At 45.3% G+C, this 18,817-nt stretch overlaps 1 long non-coding RNA gene across 1 annotated transcript in view; it reads right to left on the bottom strand.

Annotated features, from left to right (window-relative positions):
- Positions 1-18,380, bottom strand: part of LOC143935867 (uncharacterized) — a 70,972-nt gene extending 52,592 nt beyond the window's left edge. The window contains exons 1-2 of the long non-coding RNA XR_013263584.1: positions 17,436-18,380; positions 5,888-5,986 (exon numbers count right to left, since the gene is read on the bottom strand). This is a non-coding gene — a long non-coding RNA (uncharacterized LOC143935867). The remainder of the gene's footprint in view (positions 1-5,887; positions 5,987-17,435) is intronic.
- Positions 18,381-18,817: the final 437 nt, after the last annotated feature.

Here is an 18,817-nt window from a genome sequence, read left to right as displayed (position 1 = left end):
GACACGCTACAGGAGATGGTCAGAGACTGGGGACACGCTACAGGAGATGGTCAGAGACTGGGGACACGCTACAGGAGGCGGTCAGAGACTGGGAACACGCTACAGGAGATGGTCAGAGACTGGGGACACGCTACAGAAGATGGTCAGAGACTGGGGACACTCTACAGGAGATGGTCAGAGACTGGGGACACGCTACAGGAGATGGTCAGAGACTGGGGACACGCTACAGGAGATGGTCAGGTCCTGGGTACACGCTACAGGAGATGGTCAGAGCCTGGGGACATGCTACAGGAGATGGTCAGAGACTGGGGACACGCTACAGGAGATGGTCAGAGACTGGGGACACGCTACAGGAGATGGTCAGAGACTGGGGACACGCTACAGGAGATGGTCAGAGACTGGGGACACGCTACAGGAGATGGTCAGAGACTGGGGACACGCTACAGGAGATGGTCAGAGACTGGGGACACGCTACAGGAGATGGTCAGAGACTGGGGACACGCTACAGGAGATGGTCAGAGACTGGGGACACACTACAGGAGATGGTCAGAGATTGGGGACACGCTACAGGAGATGGTCAGAGACTGGGGACACGCTACAGGAGATGGTCAGAGACTGGGGACATGCTACAGGAGATGGTCAGAGACTGGGGACATGCTACAGGAGATGGTCAGAGACTAGGGACATGCTACAGGAGAAGTTTAGAGACTGCAGACATGGTACAGGATATGGTCAGAGACTGCGGACATGCTACAGGAGATGGTCAGAGACTGCGGACATGCTACAGGAGATGGTCAGAGACTGCGGACATGTTACAGGAGATGGTCAGAGACTGCGGACATGTTACAGGAGATGGTCAGAGACTGCGGACATGTTACAGGAGATGGTCAGAGACTGCGGACATGCTACAGGAGATGGTCAGAGACTGCGGACATGCTACAGGAGATGGTCAGAGACTGCGAACATGCTACAGAAGATGGTCAGAGACTGCAGACATGCTACAGAAGATGGTCAGAGACTGCAGACATGCTACAGAAGATGGTCAGAGACTGCAGACATGCTACAGAAGATGGTCAGAGACTGCAGACATGGTACAGGAGATGGTCAGAGACTGCAGACATGGTACAGGAGATGGTCAGAGACTGGGGACATGCTACAGGAGATGGTCAGAGACTGCGGAAATGCTACAAGAGATGGTCAGAGACTGCGGACATGGTACAGGATATGGTCAGAGACTCCGGACATGCTACAGAAGATGGTCAGAGACTGCAGACATGCTACAGAAGATGGTCAGAGACTGCAGACATGCTACAGGAGATGGTCAGAGACTGGGGAAATGCTACAGGAGATGGTCAGAGACTGGGCACATGCTACAGGAGATGGTCAGAGACTGGGCACATGCTACAGGAGATGGTCAGAGACTGGGGACATGCTACAGGAAATGGTCAGAGACTGGGGACATGATACAGGAGATGGTCAGAGACTGGGGACATGCTACAGGAGACGGTTAGAGACTGGGGACATGCTACAGGAGACGGTCAGAGACTGCAGAAATGCTACAGGAGACGGTTAGAGACTGCAGACATGCTACAGGAGATGGTCAGAGACTGCAGACATGCTACAGGAGATGGTCAGAGACTGCAGACATGCTACAGGAGATGGTCAGAGACTGCAGACATGGTACAGGAGATGGTCAGAGACTGCAGACATGGTACAGGAGATGGTCAGAGACTGCAGACATGGTACAGGAGATGGTCAGAGACTGCAGACATGGTACAGGAAATGGTCAGAGACTGCGGACATGCTACAGGAGATCAATGCAGCCTCACCAGTGCCCATCATATGCAGCCTCACTGTGTCCAGCAGCCTACCAGTGCCCGTCATGTAGCCTGCCTGTGCCTCACCAGTGCATATAAACATAAACATATAAAAACACACACACACACACATATATAAACATACACACATATAATACACACACATATAAACATACACACACACACACAAACATAAAACACAAGTTGACCTGTCATTGGCTACAGCAGAATAAAGTGAAGGTTCTGGAGTGGCCATCTCAGTCTCCTGACCTCAATATCATTGAGCCACTCTGGGGAGATCTCAAACATTTTATGCAAGACAGCCCAAGAATTTACAGGAACTGGAGGCTTTATGCCAAGAAGAATGGGCAGCTTTACCATCTGAGAAGATAAAGATTCTCATCCACAAATACCACAAAAGACTTCAAGCCGTCATTGATGTTAAAGGGGGCAATACACTGTATTAAGAACTGGGGTATGTAAACTTGTGATCAGGGTCATTTGGGTAGTTTCCGTTGCCATTATGATTTAAAAAGAGTAAACACAGTAGACTGATAATAAATGGCTTCAGCCAAACACTAACCATGAGTGAAAGAAAAGTTTTTGTGTTATCATTCATATTCTCGGAAAATGACCAAGAAATCAAAAATTCTGCCAGGGTATGTAAACGTATGAAACATAAAATTTAGCAAACAGGTCATTTTTCCTCCATCACTGATGTGCGACGATGAGGCTGCACTGATGCACACCGATAGGTGGCACTGATAGATGATACTGATTGGCAGCACTGATAGGTGGCATTGATGGGCTCTGATAGGCAGCACTTATTGGCAGCACTGATGAGCACTGATTACCTCATAAAGGGGGCTGTGATTGTCCCTTTACCCCAATCTGATCAGCTGGATCCAAAGGACTCGGTGATCACAGAGCACGCGGCAGGGAGCGTGCGGGCAGCACGATCACGGTAGGACGTTCATGTACGCCCTCCCGGCAAAGTAAGCCCACACAGCTAAAATTTAATTCAAAGTACACGCGAAAGTATAAAAAAAAATAAAAAATTGTCGAAGCATTCATTACAATCATTGAGTCAATTAATTTTGTTCAAATACCATTGCCTAGACATGTGCATTCCGTTTCATTCTGAAACAAAATATGGACAAATTTTCCATTGTTTGGAAATTCGGATGCATCTGAATTCCTGAATTACAATAGTAACGAATTTAAACGAATCCGAAATAATGATTTGAATCGAAAAAAAAAAGCAGACGAAATTAGAATCGAATCTGAAAACTAATTCAAATCGAATTTGAAAAAAAATAGAAATCGATTTTCTAAAAAATAATACAAAAAAAATAGAATATAAAATAATAAAATAAAAATAAAAGAATAGTAAAGAATAGAATAGAATTTAATAGAATGTAATAAAATAAAATAGAACATGACCGTCTAACAAAATTCGAATTTCGAATAGTATAAATTATAATTTGAGAATAGACTGGAAAATAATTCAAAACAATGGAAACTAAAATAATATAAAACAATAGAAAAACAACAGAATAGACTAAAATATAATTATATTTTATTATATTCTGTTCTATTGTTTTTCTATTATTTTCTATTATATTCTATTCTAATCTTTTGTATTTGAATTCATTATATATACGAAATTTGAATTTCGTATAGAATGAAATTGAAATTTGAATAGAAAAGATTAGAATAGATTAGTTTTGTATTCAAATTTGAAAAAATTTGATTGAATTCGAAAGAAAATCCTCTGCATTCAAAAAAATTCTACCGCATTTGAAAAAACTCTACCACATTCAAAAACGTTAACTATATATAACTGTTTTTAGAAATTTGAATGCAAATAGAAAAGATTAGAATAGAACAGAAGATAGACAATGAATAGACTAGAAAAACAATAGAAAAAAAATAGAATCTCTATTATATTTTATTCTATTGTTTTTCTACGTGCACAGCTGATCTGGGAAACAAACACTAGGCTGGAACCTCTAGAGGAGTGCATAGATTACTGGCTCTGGTGCACCTTTGCAGGGGAACTTTCTTGTTAGAATCGGATATGTCTACATGATCAGATACAATCAGATGATTTATATAGCTTCTCGATAGCAGGCTTACAACACTAAAGGATTGGAGGAGAGGCCATACCTTGCAGTGTGGTTACTGTGGCCATAATATAACATGAGAAACAAAATCCTTTTCTTTTGAGCTGGGAGTATTGATGTCTGCACCCCTTGGCAATATTAGCTAATATGAATATCTGGAACTACAGCAGTCCCCTATAGGTGGGAGCCAGCCTATGTGAGCTTACCTTTTTGATTTACTAGTCACACAAATTTCTCGCTAGTCACACAAATTTCTCGCTCCAGAAGAAGCGTGTTAAAACATGTGAAACATGTAGAGCTTTCTCCTCCCCAAGCAATACACCTTAATACCACGAGTAGAATAATCATATTCTGTAGATTATGTATTAAATGTTTATTATCTATTTTTAAAAGTGAAAATGTGAAATGGCGGTTTATTCTGTATATTATGGAGTACATGAGTTCTGTTGTGATTAGATCATATATTATATTTTATTCTATTGTTTTTCTATTCTCATTTTTTCTATTCAAATTCAAAATCATTCTATACAAAATTTGAATTTCGGAAAATGGTTTATTTATATATATATATATACATATATACATATATATATATATTACCATTTTCTGAAATTCGAATTCTGTATAGAATGAATACAAATTTGAATAGATAAGATTAGAATAGAATAGAAAATAATAGAATAGAAAAACAATAGAACAGAATAAAATATAATATATATTTTTTTAAATATAAATAAATATATTTTAAATATAAATAAATATATTTTAAATAAAATATAATATATATATATTTTTCTATTCTGTTCTATTGTGTTTCGATTCTATTATTTTCTATTCAAATTCATTCTGTACCAAATTCTAATTTATGAAGACGGTTTATATATATATATATATATATATATATATATATATATATATATATATATATATATATATATATATATATATATATATATATATATATATAGAGAGAGAGAGAGAGAGAGAGAGAGAGAGAGAGAGAGAGAGAGAGAGAGAGAGAGATATTTTTCTATTCTGTTTTATTGGTTTTTCTATGCTATTCTTTTCTATTATTTTCTATTCTAATCTTTTCTATTTGAATTTCGTACAGAATGAATTGGAATTTGAATAGAAAAGACTAGAATAGAATATAATAGAAAAGAATAGCATAGGAAAACAATAGAACACCATAGAGAAAACATCTTCCGAATATATATTTTATATATATTTCATATATTTATATATATATATATATATATATATATAGATAGATAGATAGATAGATAGATAGATAGATAGATAGATAGATAGATATATAGATATATAAATAAAATGACTGGGATGCCATTAAAGTTCCTGTGTGTGTGTGTAAAGGCAGACGCCCCAATACTTTTGGTAAAATACCTCTCTTGCCTGACTGAGGACCACATTACCATTAAAGCTGGCCATATACTAGTTACAGTTTGTTCAAAAGTTTTAATTACCAGAACAGTCATTTGAATCACCAGTGGGTCAAATCGACATTATTTTTCGTCTAAAGAAAAGTTGGTTAGTTGGTTAGTTAGTTGTAGTGCTAACCCCAAAAGTGCCACTGATTTGTCCCAAGTTCTTTTCCCAATATGTTTAACAGCAGCCAGGCACTCAGCAACATCCACTCCTCTGGTTCAATGAACAGTCCAGGGCAGCGTTTCTCAACCTTTTTACCTTCTAGGAACCTCTGACAAAAAGTTTGAGATCTCATGGAACCCCTGACATAGTGTTCAGATCTAAAGCTCACAGAACAGGAGTGTGATCAGTGAGCTGCGATAGAACATTTTAAGAAATAGCATTAAATAATACAAACAAATATTACCTATTTTATGTGAAACCTGTGCTGTTTTTTTTCTGCACAGATGCTCAATCGATCACCGCTTCACTCGCTCGCCCATCGGCCCCCGCACTTACCTTCATCCCTGCGTCTCTCTCCCGGCCAATCAGGAGTCCTTGAATCCAGGCAAATGGGGTCTTAGTACTCCCGGCCAATTGGGTCTCAGGACACACTTCCTGATTGGAGAAAAAACAGGAAAACATTAGCGAATAAGAATTTGCTAATGTCACACAACTGGGTGAGCTCCGGATGCAGAGCTCTGCTCCCCGAGCCCACCCTTTTTTGAAGCCAATTAGAGCCTCAGGCTCTAATCATGTGTTTCCAAAAAAAACACCCGTTGAAATCTATGTGTCCGGTGTATGTAGATTAGGGGCCTGGCACAAGGCTTGGTGGGGGCACCGCCCTGCCTGAATGGCCGCCACTATCTACTACCCTCTGGCCACCCATATAAACGGTTTCCTAAAGGTAAGAAATAGACAATCTTTTTAAATTAGGAAATAACTGATGTGATTTTAACCCCTTCCCGACGAGCGTACGCAGATGTGCGTACTCGGCTTTCGGGGGGTATACCGGGATGATGCCCGCACCTGCAGGTACCGTTTTTTACAGCGGACAATTGGCTATCCATGCATAACAGCCGCTCGGCTGTTATGCCGGAGGAACAGGAGGGGACGCCCCCCCCTCCCGCCGCTGTTACCGGTGCTCCCGCTCGATCGGAAGCACCGATTCACGATCGGATGCCTCCAGCTGCTGGGGAGGAACTGAAATGACGCCGTAATCGGCAGTCATTCCAGTCTCCTAATAGTAAACACAGAAGCGACGTCATGACATCACTTCACGTTTACTCGGCTGCCAATGGCGCCGGTTTAAAAAAAATATATAGTATTCAGAATCGCCGTTTTCGGCGATCTGAATACTTTGAAGTGTAAAGGAGGGGTGGGGGGTCTTTTAGACCCCCAATCCCTCCATAAAGAGTACCTGTCACCACCTATTACTGTCACAAGGGATGTTTACATTCCTTGTGACAGCAATAAAAGTGATCAAAATTATTTTTTTACAAAAAAAAACTATTTATTAATTTTAAAATAAATATATAAAAAATTTTTAAAAGGGCCCGCCGTCCCCGCGAGCTCACAAAGCAAAGAAAACGCATACGGAAGTCGCACCCGCATATGTAAACGGTGTTCAAATCACACATGTGAGGTATCGCCGCGATCGCCAGAGCAATAATTCTAGCACTAGACCTCCTCTGTAACGCTAACCTGGTAACCGTAAAAAAAATTTTAAGCGTCGCCTATTGAGATTTTTAGGTACCGTACTTTGTCGTCATTCCACGAGTGCGTGCGATTATAAAGTGTGACATGTTTGGTATCTATTTACTCGGTGTAACATTATCTTTCACATTATGCAAAAAAATTGGGCTAATTTTACTGTTTCGTTTTTTTTTAATTCATGAAAGTGTCCCTTTTCCCAAAAAGTTGCGTTTAAAACACCGCTGCGCAAATACCATGTGACATAAAATATTGCAACAATCGCCGTTTTATTCTCTAGAGTCTCTGCTAAAAAAAAAAACATGTCATGCTTCAAAATTAAGCCCGCTCATGGAATGGCGTCAAACTTTTAGCCCTCGTACACACGGTCGGAGATTCAGGTGGAATGTGTCCTATCGGACCGTTTTGTCGGATATTCCGACTGTGTGTGGTCTGCATCAGACGGTTTCCGTCGGAATATCTGACGGACCAACTTTTCCAACTTGCTGGTAAAATTTTCCGACAAAATGCTCCGATCGGACATACTCCGATCATGTGTAGCCTACTCCGACGGACAAAGTGCCACGCATGCTCAGATCAAATTCCTAGACCAAAGCTATTGGCTACTAGCCTAAACGTAGTCCCATCGTAACGAAATAACGTCATCATGTTATGTACAATCGGATTTTCCGACAACTTAGTCCGACCGTGTGCATGCAACATCACTTCCGGAATTAATCCGTCGGAATTACTCTGACGGATTTGGTTGTCGGAATCTCCGACCGTGTGTACAAGGGCTGACCCTTAAAAATCTCCATAGGCAACGTTTAAAAAAAATCTACAGGTTGCATGTTTTGTGTTACAAAGGAGGCCTAGGGCTAGAATTATTGCTCTAACGATCAGGGCGATACCTCACATGTGTAGTTTGAACATCGTTTTCATATGAGACGCTGCTCACGTATGCGTTCGCTTCTGCACACAAGCTCGTCAGGATGGGGTGCTTTCAATTTTTTTTTTCTTATTTATTTTATTGATTAAAAAAAATAAAATGGATCACTTTTATTCCTATTACAAAGAATGTAAACATCCCTTGTAATAGAAAAAAACATGACAGGTTCTCTTAAATATGAGATCTGGGGTCAAAAAGACCTCAGATCTCATATTTGGACTTAAATGAAATAAGAAAATAAAAAAAAAATTGTCATTTGAAAAAAAATGACAAAAATAAATAAATTAAATGTACCTTTAAGAGGTATGTATGGGTGGAAGTGACGTTTTGACGTCTCTTCCACTCTGGTATGGTATGGAGACGGGTGGGGACCGTCTTGCCTTCACTTGTATCCACATACCCAGCTAGGAAAAGGACCTGATCGCCTCTGCCGCTACTGACAGCTTCGGAGAGCGGCGGGAGGGGGGGGTGGCTCTCTCCCCCCCGCTGATAGCGGTAGACGTCTCGTGGCGAATCTGCCGCAGAGACCATCATTATCCTAAACCGGACCGCCCACTAAAGAGATGGATATCTCGTTTTTTTGGAAGCACCTGCTGCCATTACCGAGATATCCATCATTAAATTGCAGACGTATATATAAAGTGGGCGGTCCGGAAGTGATCTAAGGCCATTGATTTTGAGTAGACTCGTAATGCTCTTCAGTACACACGGGGGCATAAAAATGCATTTACACAGTTTTAGATGAATGCCCACCATAATGAGCAGAGAAGTTCTACCTGCTGGTTGTGGTGCACTAGAAAACCTTACTGCACTAGAAATCTAGTTGCATGCCGAATGTCTTCACAACACACCGACACCATAGCGCAATGCTTCTAATTATTATCATTTTAGGTATTTGTCACATCACTTGTGCTTTTCAAAGGTCAGTCATTTAGCCTTCATTCCCTTGGGTGTTAAAGACTTACAAAGACTATTTTTGGACTCGGAGAGACACAACAGACCAGCGGAGACCTTGCGACTAATCAACACTTGCTAATGAAGTCTGTGTTAATTACTTATTGATAACAAGCTAACAAGTTATTCTGTTCGCCCTCCTGATCGATACGTCTCTGGTGTGGACATGCTTAATTAACCTTCGTTAAATTGTATGATTGATGAGGCTCGCTGGCTGACCTGTGTAATGCATTTGTGGTGTCTTGGGGGGCATGGCGATAATAGGTGACATTATTTGTACGTCAATTATCTGAAATAGAGGGCCAGGTGTAGTGTATAGGGGAGGTCAATACGACCCATCAATCCTGCTGTCGAAATCCAACGTAAATGATTACATCAATGTGACATCACAGTCCATACTGGGAAAACAGAGCATCATACGGAGCGACTGCCTGAGTTTTTTTCCCTTTGTTTCCTGGTAAGATCTCTATTAAGTCAGTGACAATACATGCATCTACAACAATACAACACAGGGTATTGTGAGTGAAATCCGTGATGCTGAAGTCATTATTGATCAGCAGTAGATGTTCAAAGTAGCCAATAAAAGAAAAAATAATTGGAGATCAATCCAAAAAGTAAAAGTAAAAGCAGCCAGTCGCTTACTGATGCTATCCAACAATCTTGGAAACTGTGCTTAAAGCGTGTCCATACTCAAGAACCAAGGTCATTTTTTATGTTTTCTTTCCTTTATTTTCACCTGGTAATCCAGATAGTAACACGATCATAGGCTTGGGCACAGAGTGTGCTGGGTGTGCCTTGGCACACCCTAATCACCTTGTGCGGTGTCGATTCCCTGCTTCCTGGCGTTAGGGTCCCCTGTCTCTTCCCTGCAGTGCTGCCAGCTTCCCTCCTCTACCGCTGGCTGCTGCGGAGGATGTTTCAGGATGGATGAATGAATGAACACAGTAAGTGATCTGTACCAAATCGCTCCTGTGTTCATTCTTAACTGAAGCATAGGAAAATTGCATCTTTCATATTCCTTATTAAGGTTGGCCTCACAAATATGCTAGGTTATGCTAGTCATTTGAAGGTTACTGTAAGCTGACTCTATGGACAAGTCAGCCCCCTCTCCTTCAGGAATGTGCTTCCTTAGAAGATCATATTGTTGTTTACAAGGGAAGTTGGCCAGGGGTGGTCTTTCCTTACATTCAAGACCTATATACCACACCCAAAACCTATAAGGCCTTTGTCTCACACCAGAGCTTGCAACCATTCAAGCGTCTGATCTGATCTGGCCATGCTGCATGTGCAGGAGGATCCCGCGGCGGAAACATCTTTAGTTAAAGTGTTTGTTAAGGCAATATTAAAAGACTATGACAGCCCCTCTATTAGAGGCTGGCATAGCACACTGTGTAAGTTCTATTTAAAAATGAGCGCTGTAAATACTGCATTTCAGCGGTCTTCAGGCCGGTCACATCACTCGTGGCCGCTTTCCAGTTCTGATAGATGTCTTCTGCGGGAGAGGCCGTGATCCCCCCTCTGATGTCAGAGGGAGATCACGTGACCGCTCGTCTCCTCCACAGAAGCCACCCATCGGAGCTGGAAAGCGGCCACGAGTCACGTGACCTGCCTGAAGACAGCTGAAATTCAGTATTTACAGCGCTCATTTTTAAATACAACTTACACAGTTTGCTATGCCAACCTCTAATAGAGAGGCTGGCAGTGAGAAATTTAATATTTATTACAATAATAGTGGGGGGCGGGGGCGGCCGGAGACAGACAGAGAGCCTATCACGGAGGAAGGTACTTTGACCACGGTGATCAGGGCGGAGCTGCCCTGGTTACCGTGGTCTGTTTAGAGAGGGCATACAAGAAGTGGTAGGTTTAGGAGGTTTTTTTTTTTTTTACAGTTTAGAGGGGGACAGATTACATAGCACAAGCGCTGTGCTGTGTAATCTGCTTTAACCACTTAAGCCCCGGACCATTTTGCAGGCCAAAGACCAGAGCACTTTTTGCAATTCGGCACTGTGTTACTTTAACTGACAATTGCGCAGTCATGCGACGTGGCTCCCAAACAAAATTTACGTCCTTTTTTCCCCACAAATAGAGCTTTCTTTTGGTGGTATTTGATCACCCCTGCAGTTTTTATTGCACTATAAACAAAAAAAGAGTGACAATTTTGAAAAAAACGCATTCTTTTTTACATTTTGCTATAATAAAGATCCCCCAAAAATATATAAAAAAACTTTTTTTTTCCTCAGTTTAGGTCTATACGTATTCTTCTACATATTTTTGTAAAAAAAAGAAAAAAAAATCACAATAAGCAATTATTGGTTTGCGCAAAAGTTATAGCGTTTACAAAACAGGGGATCGTTTTATGGCATTTTTATTAATATATTTTTTTTTTTTACTAGTTATGACGGCGATCAGCGAATTTTAATAGTGACTGCGACATTATGGCGGACACAGACATTTTTTTTTTTTTTTTTTAAATATACATTTTTATTTAACTCCAAACAGGGGAAGACAGTCCCCGTAATACAACATACAATGACAAGTTAAGTGCAATCCAGTTAACCAAAACTCGATACAGATAAAAACTGCGACTTTAGGACTGTCATATAGCAATCATATCATGGCGAGATATAGCGCGTATATCGTGCCAGGGTCTGGGATCATATAAACCCCAAATCCCCCTGGCGACCACTGCCCAAGGGGGCCCCCTCAGGCCATCCCCTGGCACTAAGGTGAGAGCAAGCGGCGCCCCTCCAGCGAGAATATAAAAACATTCCAGCCGTCCCAGGTTTGTTTAACAATCTCCTGTTTATCTTGTGCCGTAAGGCTCAAGTCCTCCATCTTTTTGATGTCTTCTACTTTCCTGACCCAGTTAACTATAGAAGGAGGGGAACTTTTCTTCCAATAGAGCGGGATACAGGACTTCGCAGCATTTATCAAATGCCGTAGGATGGATTTTCTGTATTTTTTAATGGGGATCCGTGAGAGGTGCAGGAGAAAGAATGCCGCCTCTTCCGGGATCGGGAATTCTGTAAATTTCTGTGTAATGCGTCTGACCTCTCTCCAGAAATCCATCAACCTCGGGCAGGACCAAACTATATGGATCAGCGTGCCTTCTTCTTCTCCGCATCGCCAACATCTGTCAGAGGTAGCGGGGAAGCATTTATGCAGCTTAGATGGTGTCAAGTACCACCTAGTAAGGAGTTTAAAATTTGTCTCCTGAATCCTGGTGCACAGCGAGGACTTGAGAGCAAGGGTTATAATGCGCTGTCTTTGCGCTGGGGAAAATGAGCAATTAAGATCTCTTTCCCAACTGGACAGACATGGTAAATGTGGATGCTCCGGAGGTGTATTCAGAAGCGCATATGTCTGAGAGAGGATGTGGGCTAAAGGGCCGTCGCTGGTACATAGCGCCTCAAAGTCCGTCGGGTGGCGGTCGAAGTCTTGGGGATTGGGAATAGAATGGAGGAAGTGATGTAGTTGCACCGCTCTCCAGAAAGGCAGCTGAAACTTTCCCGCTGGATCGGTCAGAGTTGAGATAGATGGCCATTTTCCGTCACTAACATATTTAGACGCATGGTCCAAATTGGAGCTTTTGAGCGGGTCATATTCTTGGGCGTAAATCCCCGGCTCAAATCTCGGAACAAGGGGGAAGTCAGAGATGTAAGTATATTTTGGGTAGCAATCTGGTGACAGATTTTCAAAGAAGCCCCTATAGTAGGGTGCGACTTCAAATCCTTGGGCAAATCTTTGTAGCACCACAGGGCGCTTTTCAAGGGGATGCAGGAGTAAGACTGTTCTAATTGCACCCACAGCTTAGTAAGATGATTACGATTCCAGTCTAACATGCGCCCCATGTGAGAGGCTTGGTAATAGCGTCGTAAGTCAGGAAGAGCCAACCCTCCCTGTTGTTTGGCTAGTGTCAGTTGTGACCGCCGAAGTCGAGGTTTTTTGTGGGCCCATATAAACTGAGTGAGCAGGGACTGAGCCTGTTTAAAAAATGGGACCAGGATCTGGATCGGGAGAGCCTGAAAAAGATAGGTGAATTTAGGAAGTATGTTCATTTTAATTAGATTGCATGAATGAAAACTGGAGCGCCATTTTTGGAGGCGATCGCGTGCCTTAACGACCAGGGGGGAAATTCAGCACAAAGGTATGCGCTACGTCCGATGGGATTTGCATACCTAGGTACTTTAGGGCCGTGTGGGTCCCCTTAAATCGAAAATTAGACTGCAAATCTAGTAAGGTTTGCGGTGGGACAGCCACCTCCATGGCCTCAGATTTAGAAAAATGTATCTTTAGGTGGGAAAGCTCCCCGTAAAGCTGGAACTCTCGAAGGAGGTTTGGCAGGGAAATTCTGGGGTTCGTTATCGAAAACAGCATGTCGTCCGCATAAGCTGAGATCTTACACTCGGTGCCGCCCATATAGAGTCCCGTTATCTCTGGGTTTCGTCGGACAGTAGAGAGAAAGGGTTCCAAGGACAGCGCGATTAGAAGGGGAGACAAAGGGCACCCCTGTCTGGTCCCATTCCCTATGTCGAGAGGGGCCGAGAGCACTCCATTCGCTTTTACCTGGGCAGAGGGATGGGAATATATTTTACTTATCCAAGTCAGCATTCGTCTCCCTAGGCCTATGTGGCGGAGGACCGAGACTAAGAAAATCCAGTTAACCCGATCAAAGGCCTTTTCGGCATCTGTACTCACAAAAAGACAGGAAGTCCCCGATGATTTGGCTGTATGCACCAGGTTAAGGACTAACGGTATTGTCCCGGGCCTCCCTGGAGGAGATAAAGCCTACTTGGTCGATATGTATGAGAGACTGCAGGTGCTGCGCCAAGCGCATGGCGAGGATTTTGGAGAATAACTTCAGATCCAAGTTTAGAAGGGAGATAGGTCTATAGCTCCCACACAGGCCTGGGTCCTTACCCTCTTTAGGAATCAGTGAAATATTGTCTCTAAGGGTATCCCTCGGAAAGTCCCCTCCCGAGCCCAGAGCATTAAAGAACTGCACCAAGCGTGGTCCGAGGGGAGGGAGAAAGGTCTTATAGTATTGCGCGGTATAACCGTTCGGACCTGGGGCCTTACCCACCTTCAAAGAGCCTACCGCCCGTTGCACCTCCTACGTAATCGGGTCTTCCAGACATTCGCGTGACTCCAATGATAGAGTCGATAGACCGGAACCGGTCACATATCTATCTATTTCCTCCTGACTGGACCCAGAGTCGGGCAGATTATAAAGATCATGGTAGAATTTCCTGAAAGCATCGGCTATCTGAGTTGGAGTAGAGGCCCTCTGACCCTTCCCATCTACCAGCTGCGGTATATAGGAGGAAGACTTCAATTCCCTAACCGACCGAGCCAATATCTTTCCACACTTGTCCCCCGATTCATAGGTCAGTTTCCGACAAAACTGGAGTGCCGCCTTTGCTTTGTAATGAAGTAGGTCAGTGATCTGGGCTCGAAGTGTCCCCAGTTCATTCTCTAGAAGCCACGTGGGAGCATGTTTGTGCCTTGCCTCAGTAGAGGCAAGCTCAGATAGAAGCTTGGCCAGCTGTTCATTCCGTTCTCGTTTGATTCAAGCCCCATGCTTAATCAGGACCCCGCGGAGAACCGCCTTGTGGGCCTCCCAAACCATCCCCGGGTCGCAATCCTGCATTTCGTTTTCCCGAAAGTACAGGTCAATCGACCTGGTAACATCTGCCAAAACCTCTGGGATTTGGAGGAGGCTCTCGTTGAGACGCCAGAACAAAGACCGGGGCGAGGGATTCCTCGTGAGGGCGTAGGTAAGAGCCACTGGAGCGTGGTCGGACCAAGTGATATGGCCGATGGATGAAGAGTCCACCAGGTGCAGTTGGTCGTGAGGGATCAAAAATAAATCTATCCTTGAGTAGGACTTGTGAGGGGGGGAGTAAAAAGAATAGTCCCTTTCCCCTGAGTGTTGCAGGCGCCATACATCAACCAGTTGGTCCTGTAAGAGGCACCCGGTTATCCGCTTTCTTATCGAAACCGGGACCGAGGAGCACGAGGTAGAGGTATCAACCGAGGGCGCAAGGAGGATGTTAAAGTCCCCTTCCACTATCAGCTGACCCTCCCGAAAGTCCCTCAAACAATCAAAGGTAGTTCTAAGAAACACGTCCTGCTGAACATTGGGGGCGTATATCGTAGCGAAGGTAAATAGTAGTTCCCCTATGCGGCCCTTAAGAAAGAGAAAGCGGCCTTCAGGGTCCACCGGGACTCCAGGAACACCCAGGGGAGCCTGCTAGAGATCATAATGGAGACACCCTTGGTCTTAGCTAAGGGGTTAGTGGAGTGGTAGACATGAGGGAAAAGTCTCGACCTAAGGAAGGGGAGACTCGTCTTTTTAAAATGTGTTTCCTGGATAAAGGCCACGTCAGTGCAGGAATTCTTCAGTTCTCGCTGGAGAATGCGCCACTTTTCAGGTGAGTTCAGCCCCTTAACATTAAAAGAGGTGAGCTTAATAAGGTCTGCCATTGCGCTTTTGAGGTATATAAATGGGCGCCAAGAAAGGGCCACTCAAGGCAAAACCAAGGTAGATATCAAGTGGATGACAGGTAAGGGAGAACAGAGTGTGAAGAAGGAAGGGGAGAAAGAAAGCAGATGAAAGGTATTAAGAGCAGAGCCATACAGCCCCTGGGAGAAAGAGCAGAGTAGTCCGCACTAAGAGCACGAAAAATTGCTGTAACGCATACCAGCAGTACACTGGGTTTAAAGCGTCATCCTATTTGGAGTGTTAGGTAGACAAGTTGGAGAGAAGGCTCCCGAGACCCATCCCCCCCCACTCCCGGCCATAAAAGGAATATCGTCTTGTAACGGCATACATGTAACAGGTAAACAATGAAAGGCAAACATAAGCAAATGAAAAAAACATATATAAATAGTAAATGGTAAACTTAAACTCAGCAGCTCTAAAGGGTCCCCCGGCCCGCCCCACAACATAGGCACACCCGGGGGAGCCTAAAACAACACAGGGTCACCCCCAGGTCCTGAAATCCCAAAAGAAAACAAAAAATATACATACATATATACGTATATGGCATTCCTCCGCATCTCCCCCCCAAAAAAAAAAGGGGAGTTAAGGGGAGCAGGAGAAAAACCAAGAGGGGGGGGGGGAGGAAAGGAAGGAGAGGGGAAGGAGGAGGGGGGGGAGAGCAGGAGGCGGAAAGAGGAAAGGTGAAAGAGAAGGAAGGGGGGAGGGAGAGGTTAATGAGGGGTAGGGAGGTGGGGGGGGGGGGAGAGGGAAGAGAGGAAAAGGGTAGGAAAGGGAAGCAGAGTGAAGGAAGAGAAGGGAAGGGGGGGAGAGGGAAGAAAAGGAAGGGAGCAAAAAGGGTAGATAGTCACCACCGGGGAACACGCATGTGGCAGTTTACATTCTCATAACACTTCAGCCAGATTACCAAACAGACCCCATAAAGTATACCTCCTCCCCCCTGTTGTCCCACAGCGTAGCAACAGGATAGGGTCACCGTCCCGGGATCAATCTAGTAATGTCCCTCCTGCCTCGTGGTCAAAGGTTAGTGTGGAATGTACGGAGGGAGGCATGATACCGCCCGAACGGTCAGAGGTAACCCCCGGCAGGGGCCTGGCATCAAGCGGGGGGGCGCCAGTGCCACATGGATTTATGTGCCATAGCCTGAGCTCTCATGCTGTCCCCGCAAACTGCGGATGGTCACATCGATTAAGGAAAAGGAGGAGCCTGAGGACAACCAGCAATAGCTACCATCTCACCAGGGCAGAGCAGTCAAAGGGCAAACAGGCATGTCCGACCAGGAAGGGATGCAGAGCGGCCCCAAGACAACCAGACAGTCTCGGGCCCAGTCCAGCTATGTTCCTCGTGCGTCATGATCCCGAGTCAGACTGGAACGTACGGGGGGAGGCAAGGCACCTCACAAATATTCAGGGGTGACCCCAGAAGGAAACCTGGCGTCAATCGGGGGGGGGGGGGCAAATCCATTTAGGCTTGAGATAAGCAGGTAGAACTCCCATGGGGATCATGCTAGTCACAAATGGTAAAGGCTATATAGGGGAAGCAGGGCCAGAGAACATCCATCCTGGGTATCAGCTAAGGTAGGTAGGGGCAAGCAGTCATATCTGGCTAGGGGGGGATGCAGAGCGGATACCCATGTAACTCTACCCTCCCGGGCTCAGCCTGGCAATGCTCCTCTCGCTTCATGATCCAGATGCAGTTTGGAATGTACAGGGGGAGGCAAAATACCTCCCCAACAGTCAGGGTGACCCCAGGGGGGAACCTGGCATCCATCGGGGGGAAGCCTAAGCTGCGTAGATTTGTGTTTGGCAGCCAGAACTCCCATGGGGATCATGCTAGCCGCGGAAGGTGAATTCTATAGATGGGAAGCGGGGGCCAGAGAACATCCAGCTCAGGAACCAGTTAAGGCAGGCAAGGGGCAAACAGTCAAGTCTGGCTAGAGGGGGATGCAGAGCGATCCCCCAGTTACTCACGGTGGGCGTCCCTGGAAGCTGAACGCTGTCTCCCTCCCGGTCTCCTGTGTCGGCGGGGAAGTGGGCCCTGCATCGGGAGGGCACCAGATCTGCCGGTCGGACGAGGTAGTAGCTGTAGCCAATCCAGAATCGAGACCGGTTCCACGGCCAAAAACTGGAAGAGGGCTGGGAGATCCGACGGCCCCTGGAGTGTGAAGGAGGATGACTCCTTCCGGAACGTAACCGAGAGGGGGTATCCCCACCGATAAGTGTATCCACGCTGTCTTGCCATATCCAGCATGGGATGGAGCAGTGCCCTGCGCTTCATTGTAGTCCTGGAGAGGTCCGGTAAAATCAGGTTCCGAGCACCCTCCAGCTCCACCTCGCCATTTTCCAGGCACGTCGAAGTATAAGCTGTGAACTCTATCGAGCTCAACGGACATCTCTGGGTCTGCTGCTATGGTACGGAAGATTATCAGCACCACTTTCCCCAGGTTTTCTGCAGCCGAGGACTCCGGTCCTCAATGTCCTCTATGTGCAGCTGAAGAGCAACCGCCGTGTCACGGTGGTGGTCCCTTGCCTGCTCCAGGGTTAACACACGGCCCTCCAGGGAGGAGACAGAGGCCTCTCCAGTGTGCACCCGCTCCGCTAGGCTGGAAAGCTCTCCCCTGACCTCCTGGATATCCCTGCGATGGGTCTCCTCGAGGCGGAGGATCAGCGCCTCTATGTCCATCCGTTTGGGGAGCGCCTGTAGGAAAGCCCGAACATCTTAATCCACGTCCGCCGGTGCAGCGGGGCTTCCCGCCGACATCTCACCACCGGGTGGGTCCGAAGGCTCTGTGCAGCTGCTGGGTTGAGAGGCCGAGCAAGGAGATCCTCCTGATGCCGATCCCCCCCGCGAGTTGCCACGTGAGGGGCCCCGCAAGCCCGCAGCCGAGGCCCCGGCGCTTGGGTCCTGAATCTTCTTAAAAAACGGCGTATCTCACCAGGGTTTTTGGCGGCAAGATTCCCCCTGGCAAAAGCTCTGGTCCTGTGCCTTTTGGTACATCAGACATTTTTTACATATTTTTGGGACCATTATCATTTATACAGCAATCAGTTCTATACAAATGCGCTGATTCATGTGTAAATGACACCGGCAGTGAAAGGGTTAACCACTAGGGGCAATGTAGGGGTTAAATGAGCCCTGGGGAGTGTTTCTAACTGTGGAGGGGCGTGGCTGTGTATGACACGCCACTGATCTCTGCTCCAATCACAGGGAGCAGAGATCAGTGACACTGTCCCTAGGTAGAACGGGGAGATGCTTGTTTACATTAGCATCCCTGTTCTTCCTCCCCATGAGACGATCACGGGTATCCCCACGGCGATCGAGTCCGCGGGACCTGCGATCAGACTCACGGAGG

This window comes from Lithobates pipiens, unplaced genomic scaffold (genome assembly GCF_037356315.1).
Source record: "Lithobates pipiens isolate NorthernLeopardFrog02 unplaced genomic scaffold, aLitPip1_a1.2 Scaffold_28, whole genome shotgun sequence".
In the NCBI taxonomy this organism is placed as follows: domain Eukaryota; kingdom Metazoa; phylum Chordata; class Amphibia; order Anura; family Ranidae; genus Lithobates; species Lithobates pipiens.
This window is presented reverse-complemented; position numbering and strand designations above follow the sequence as displayed.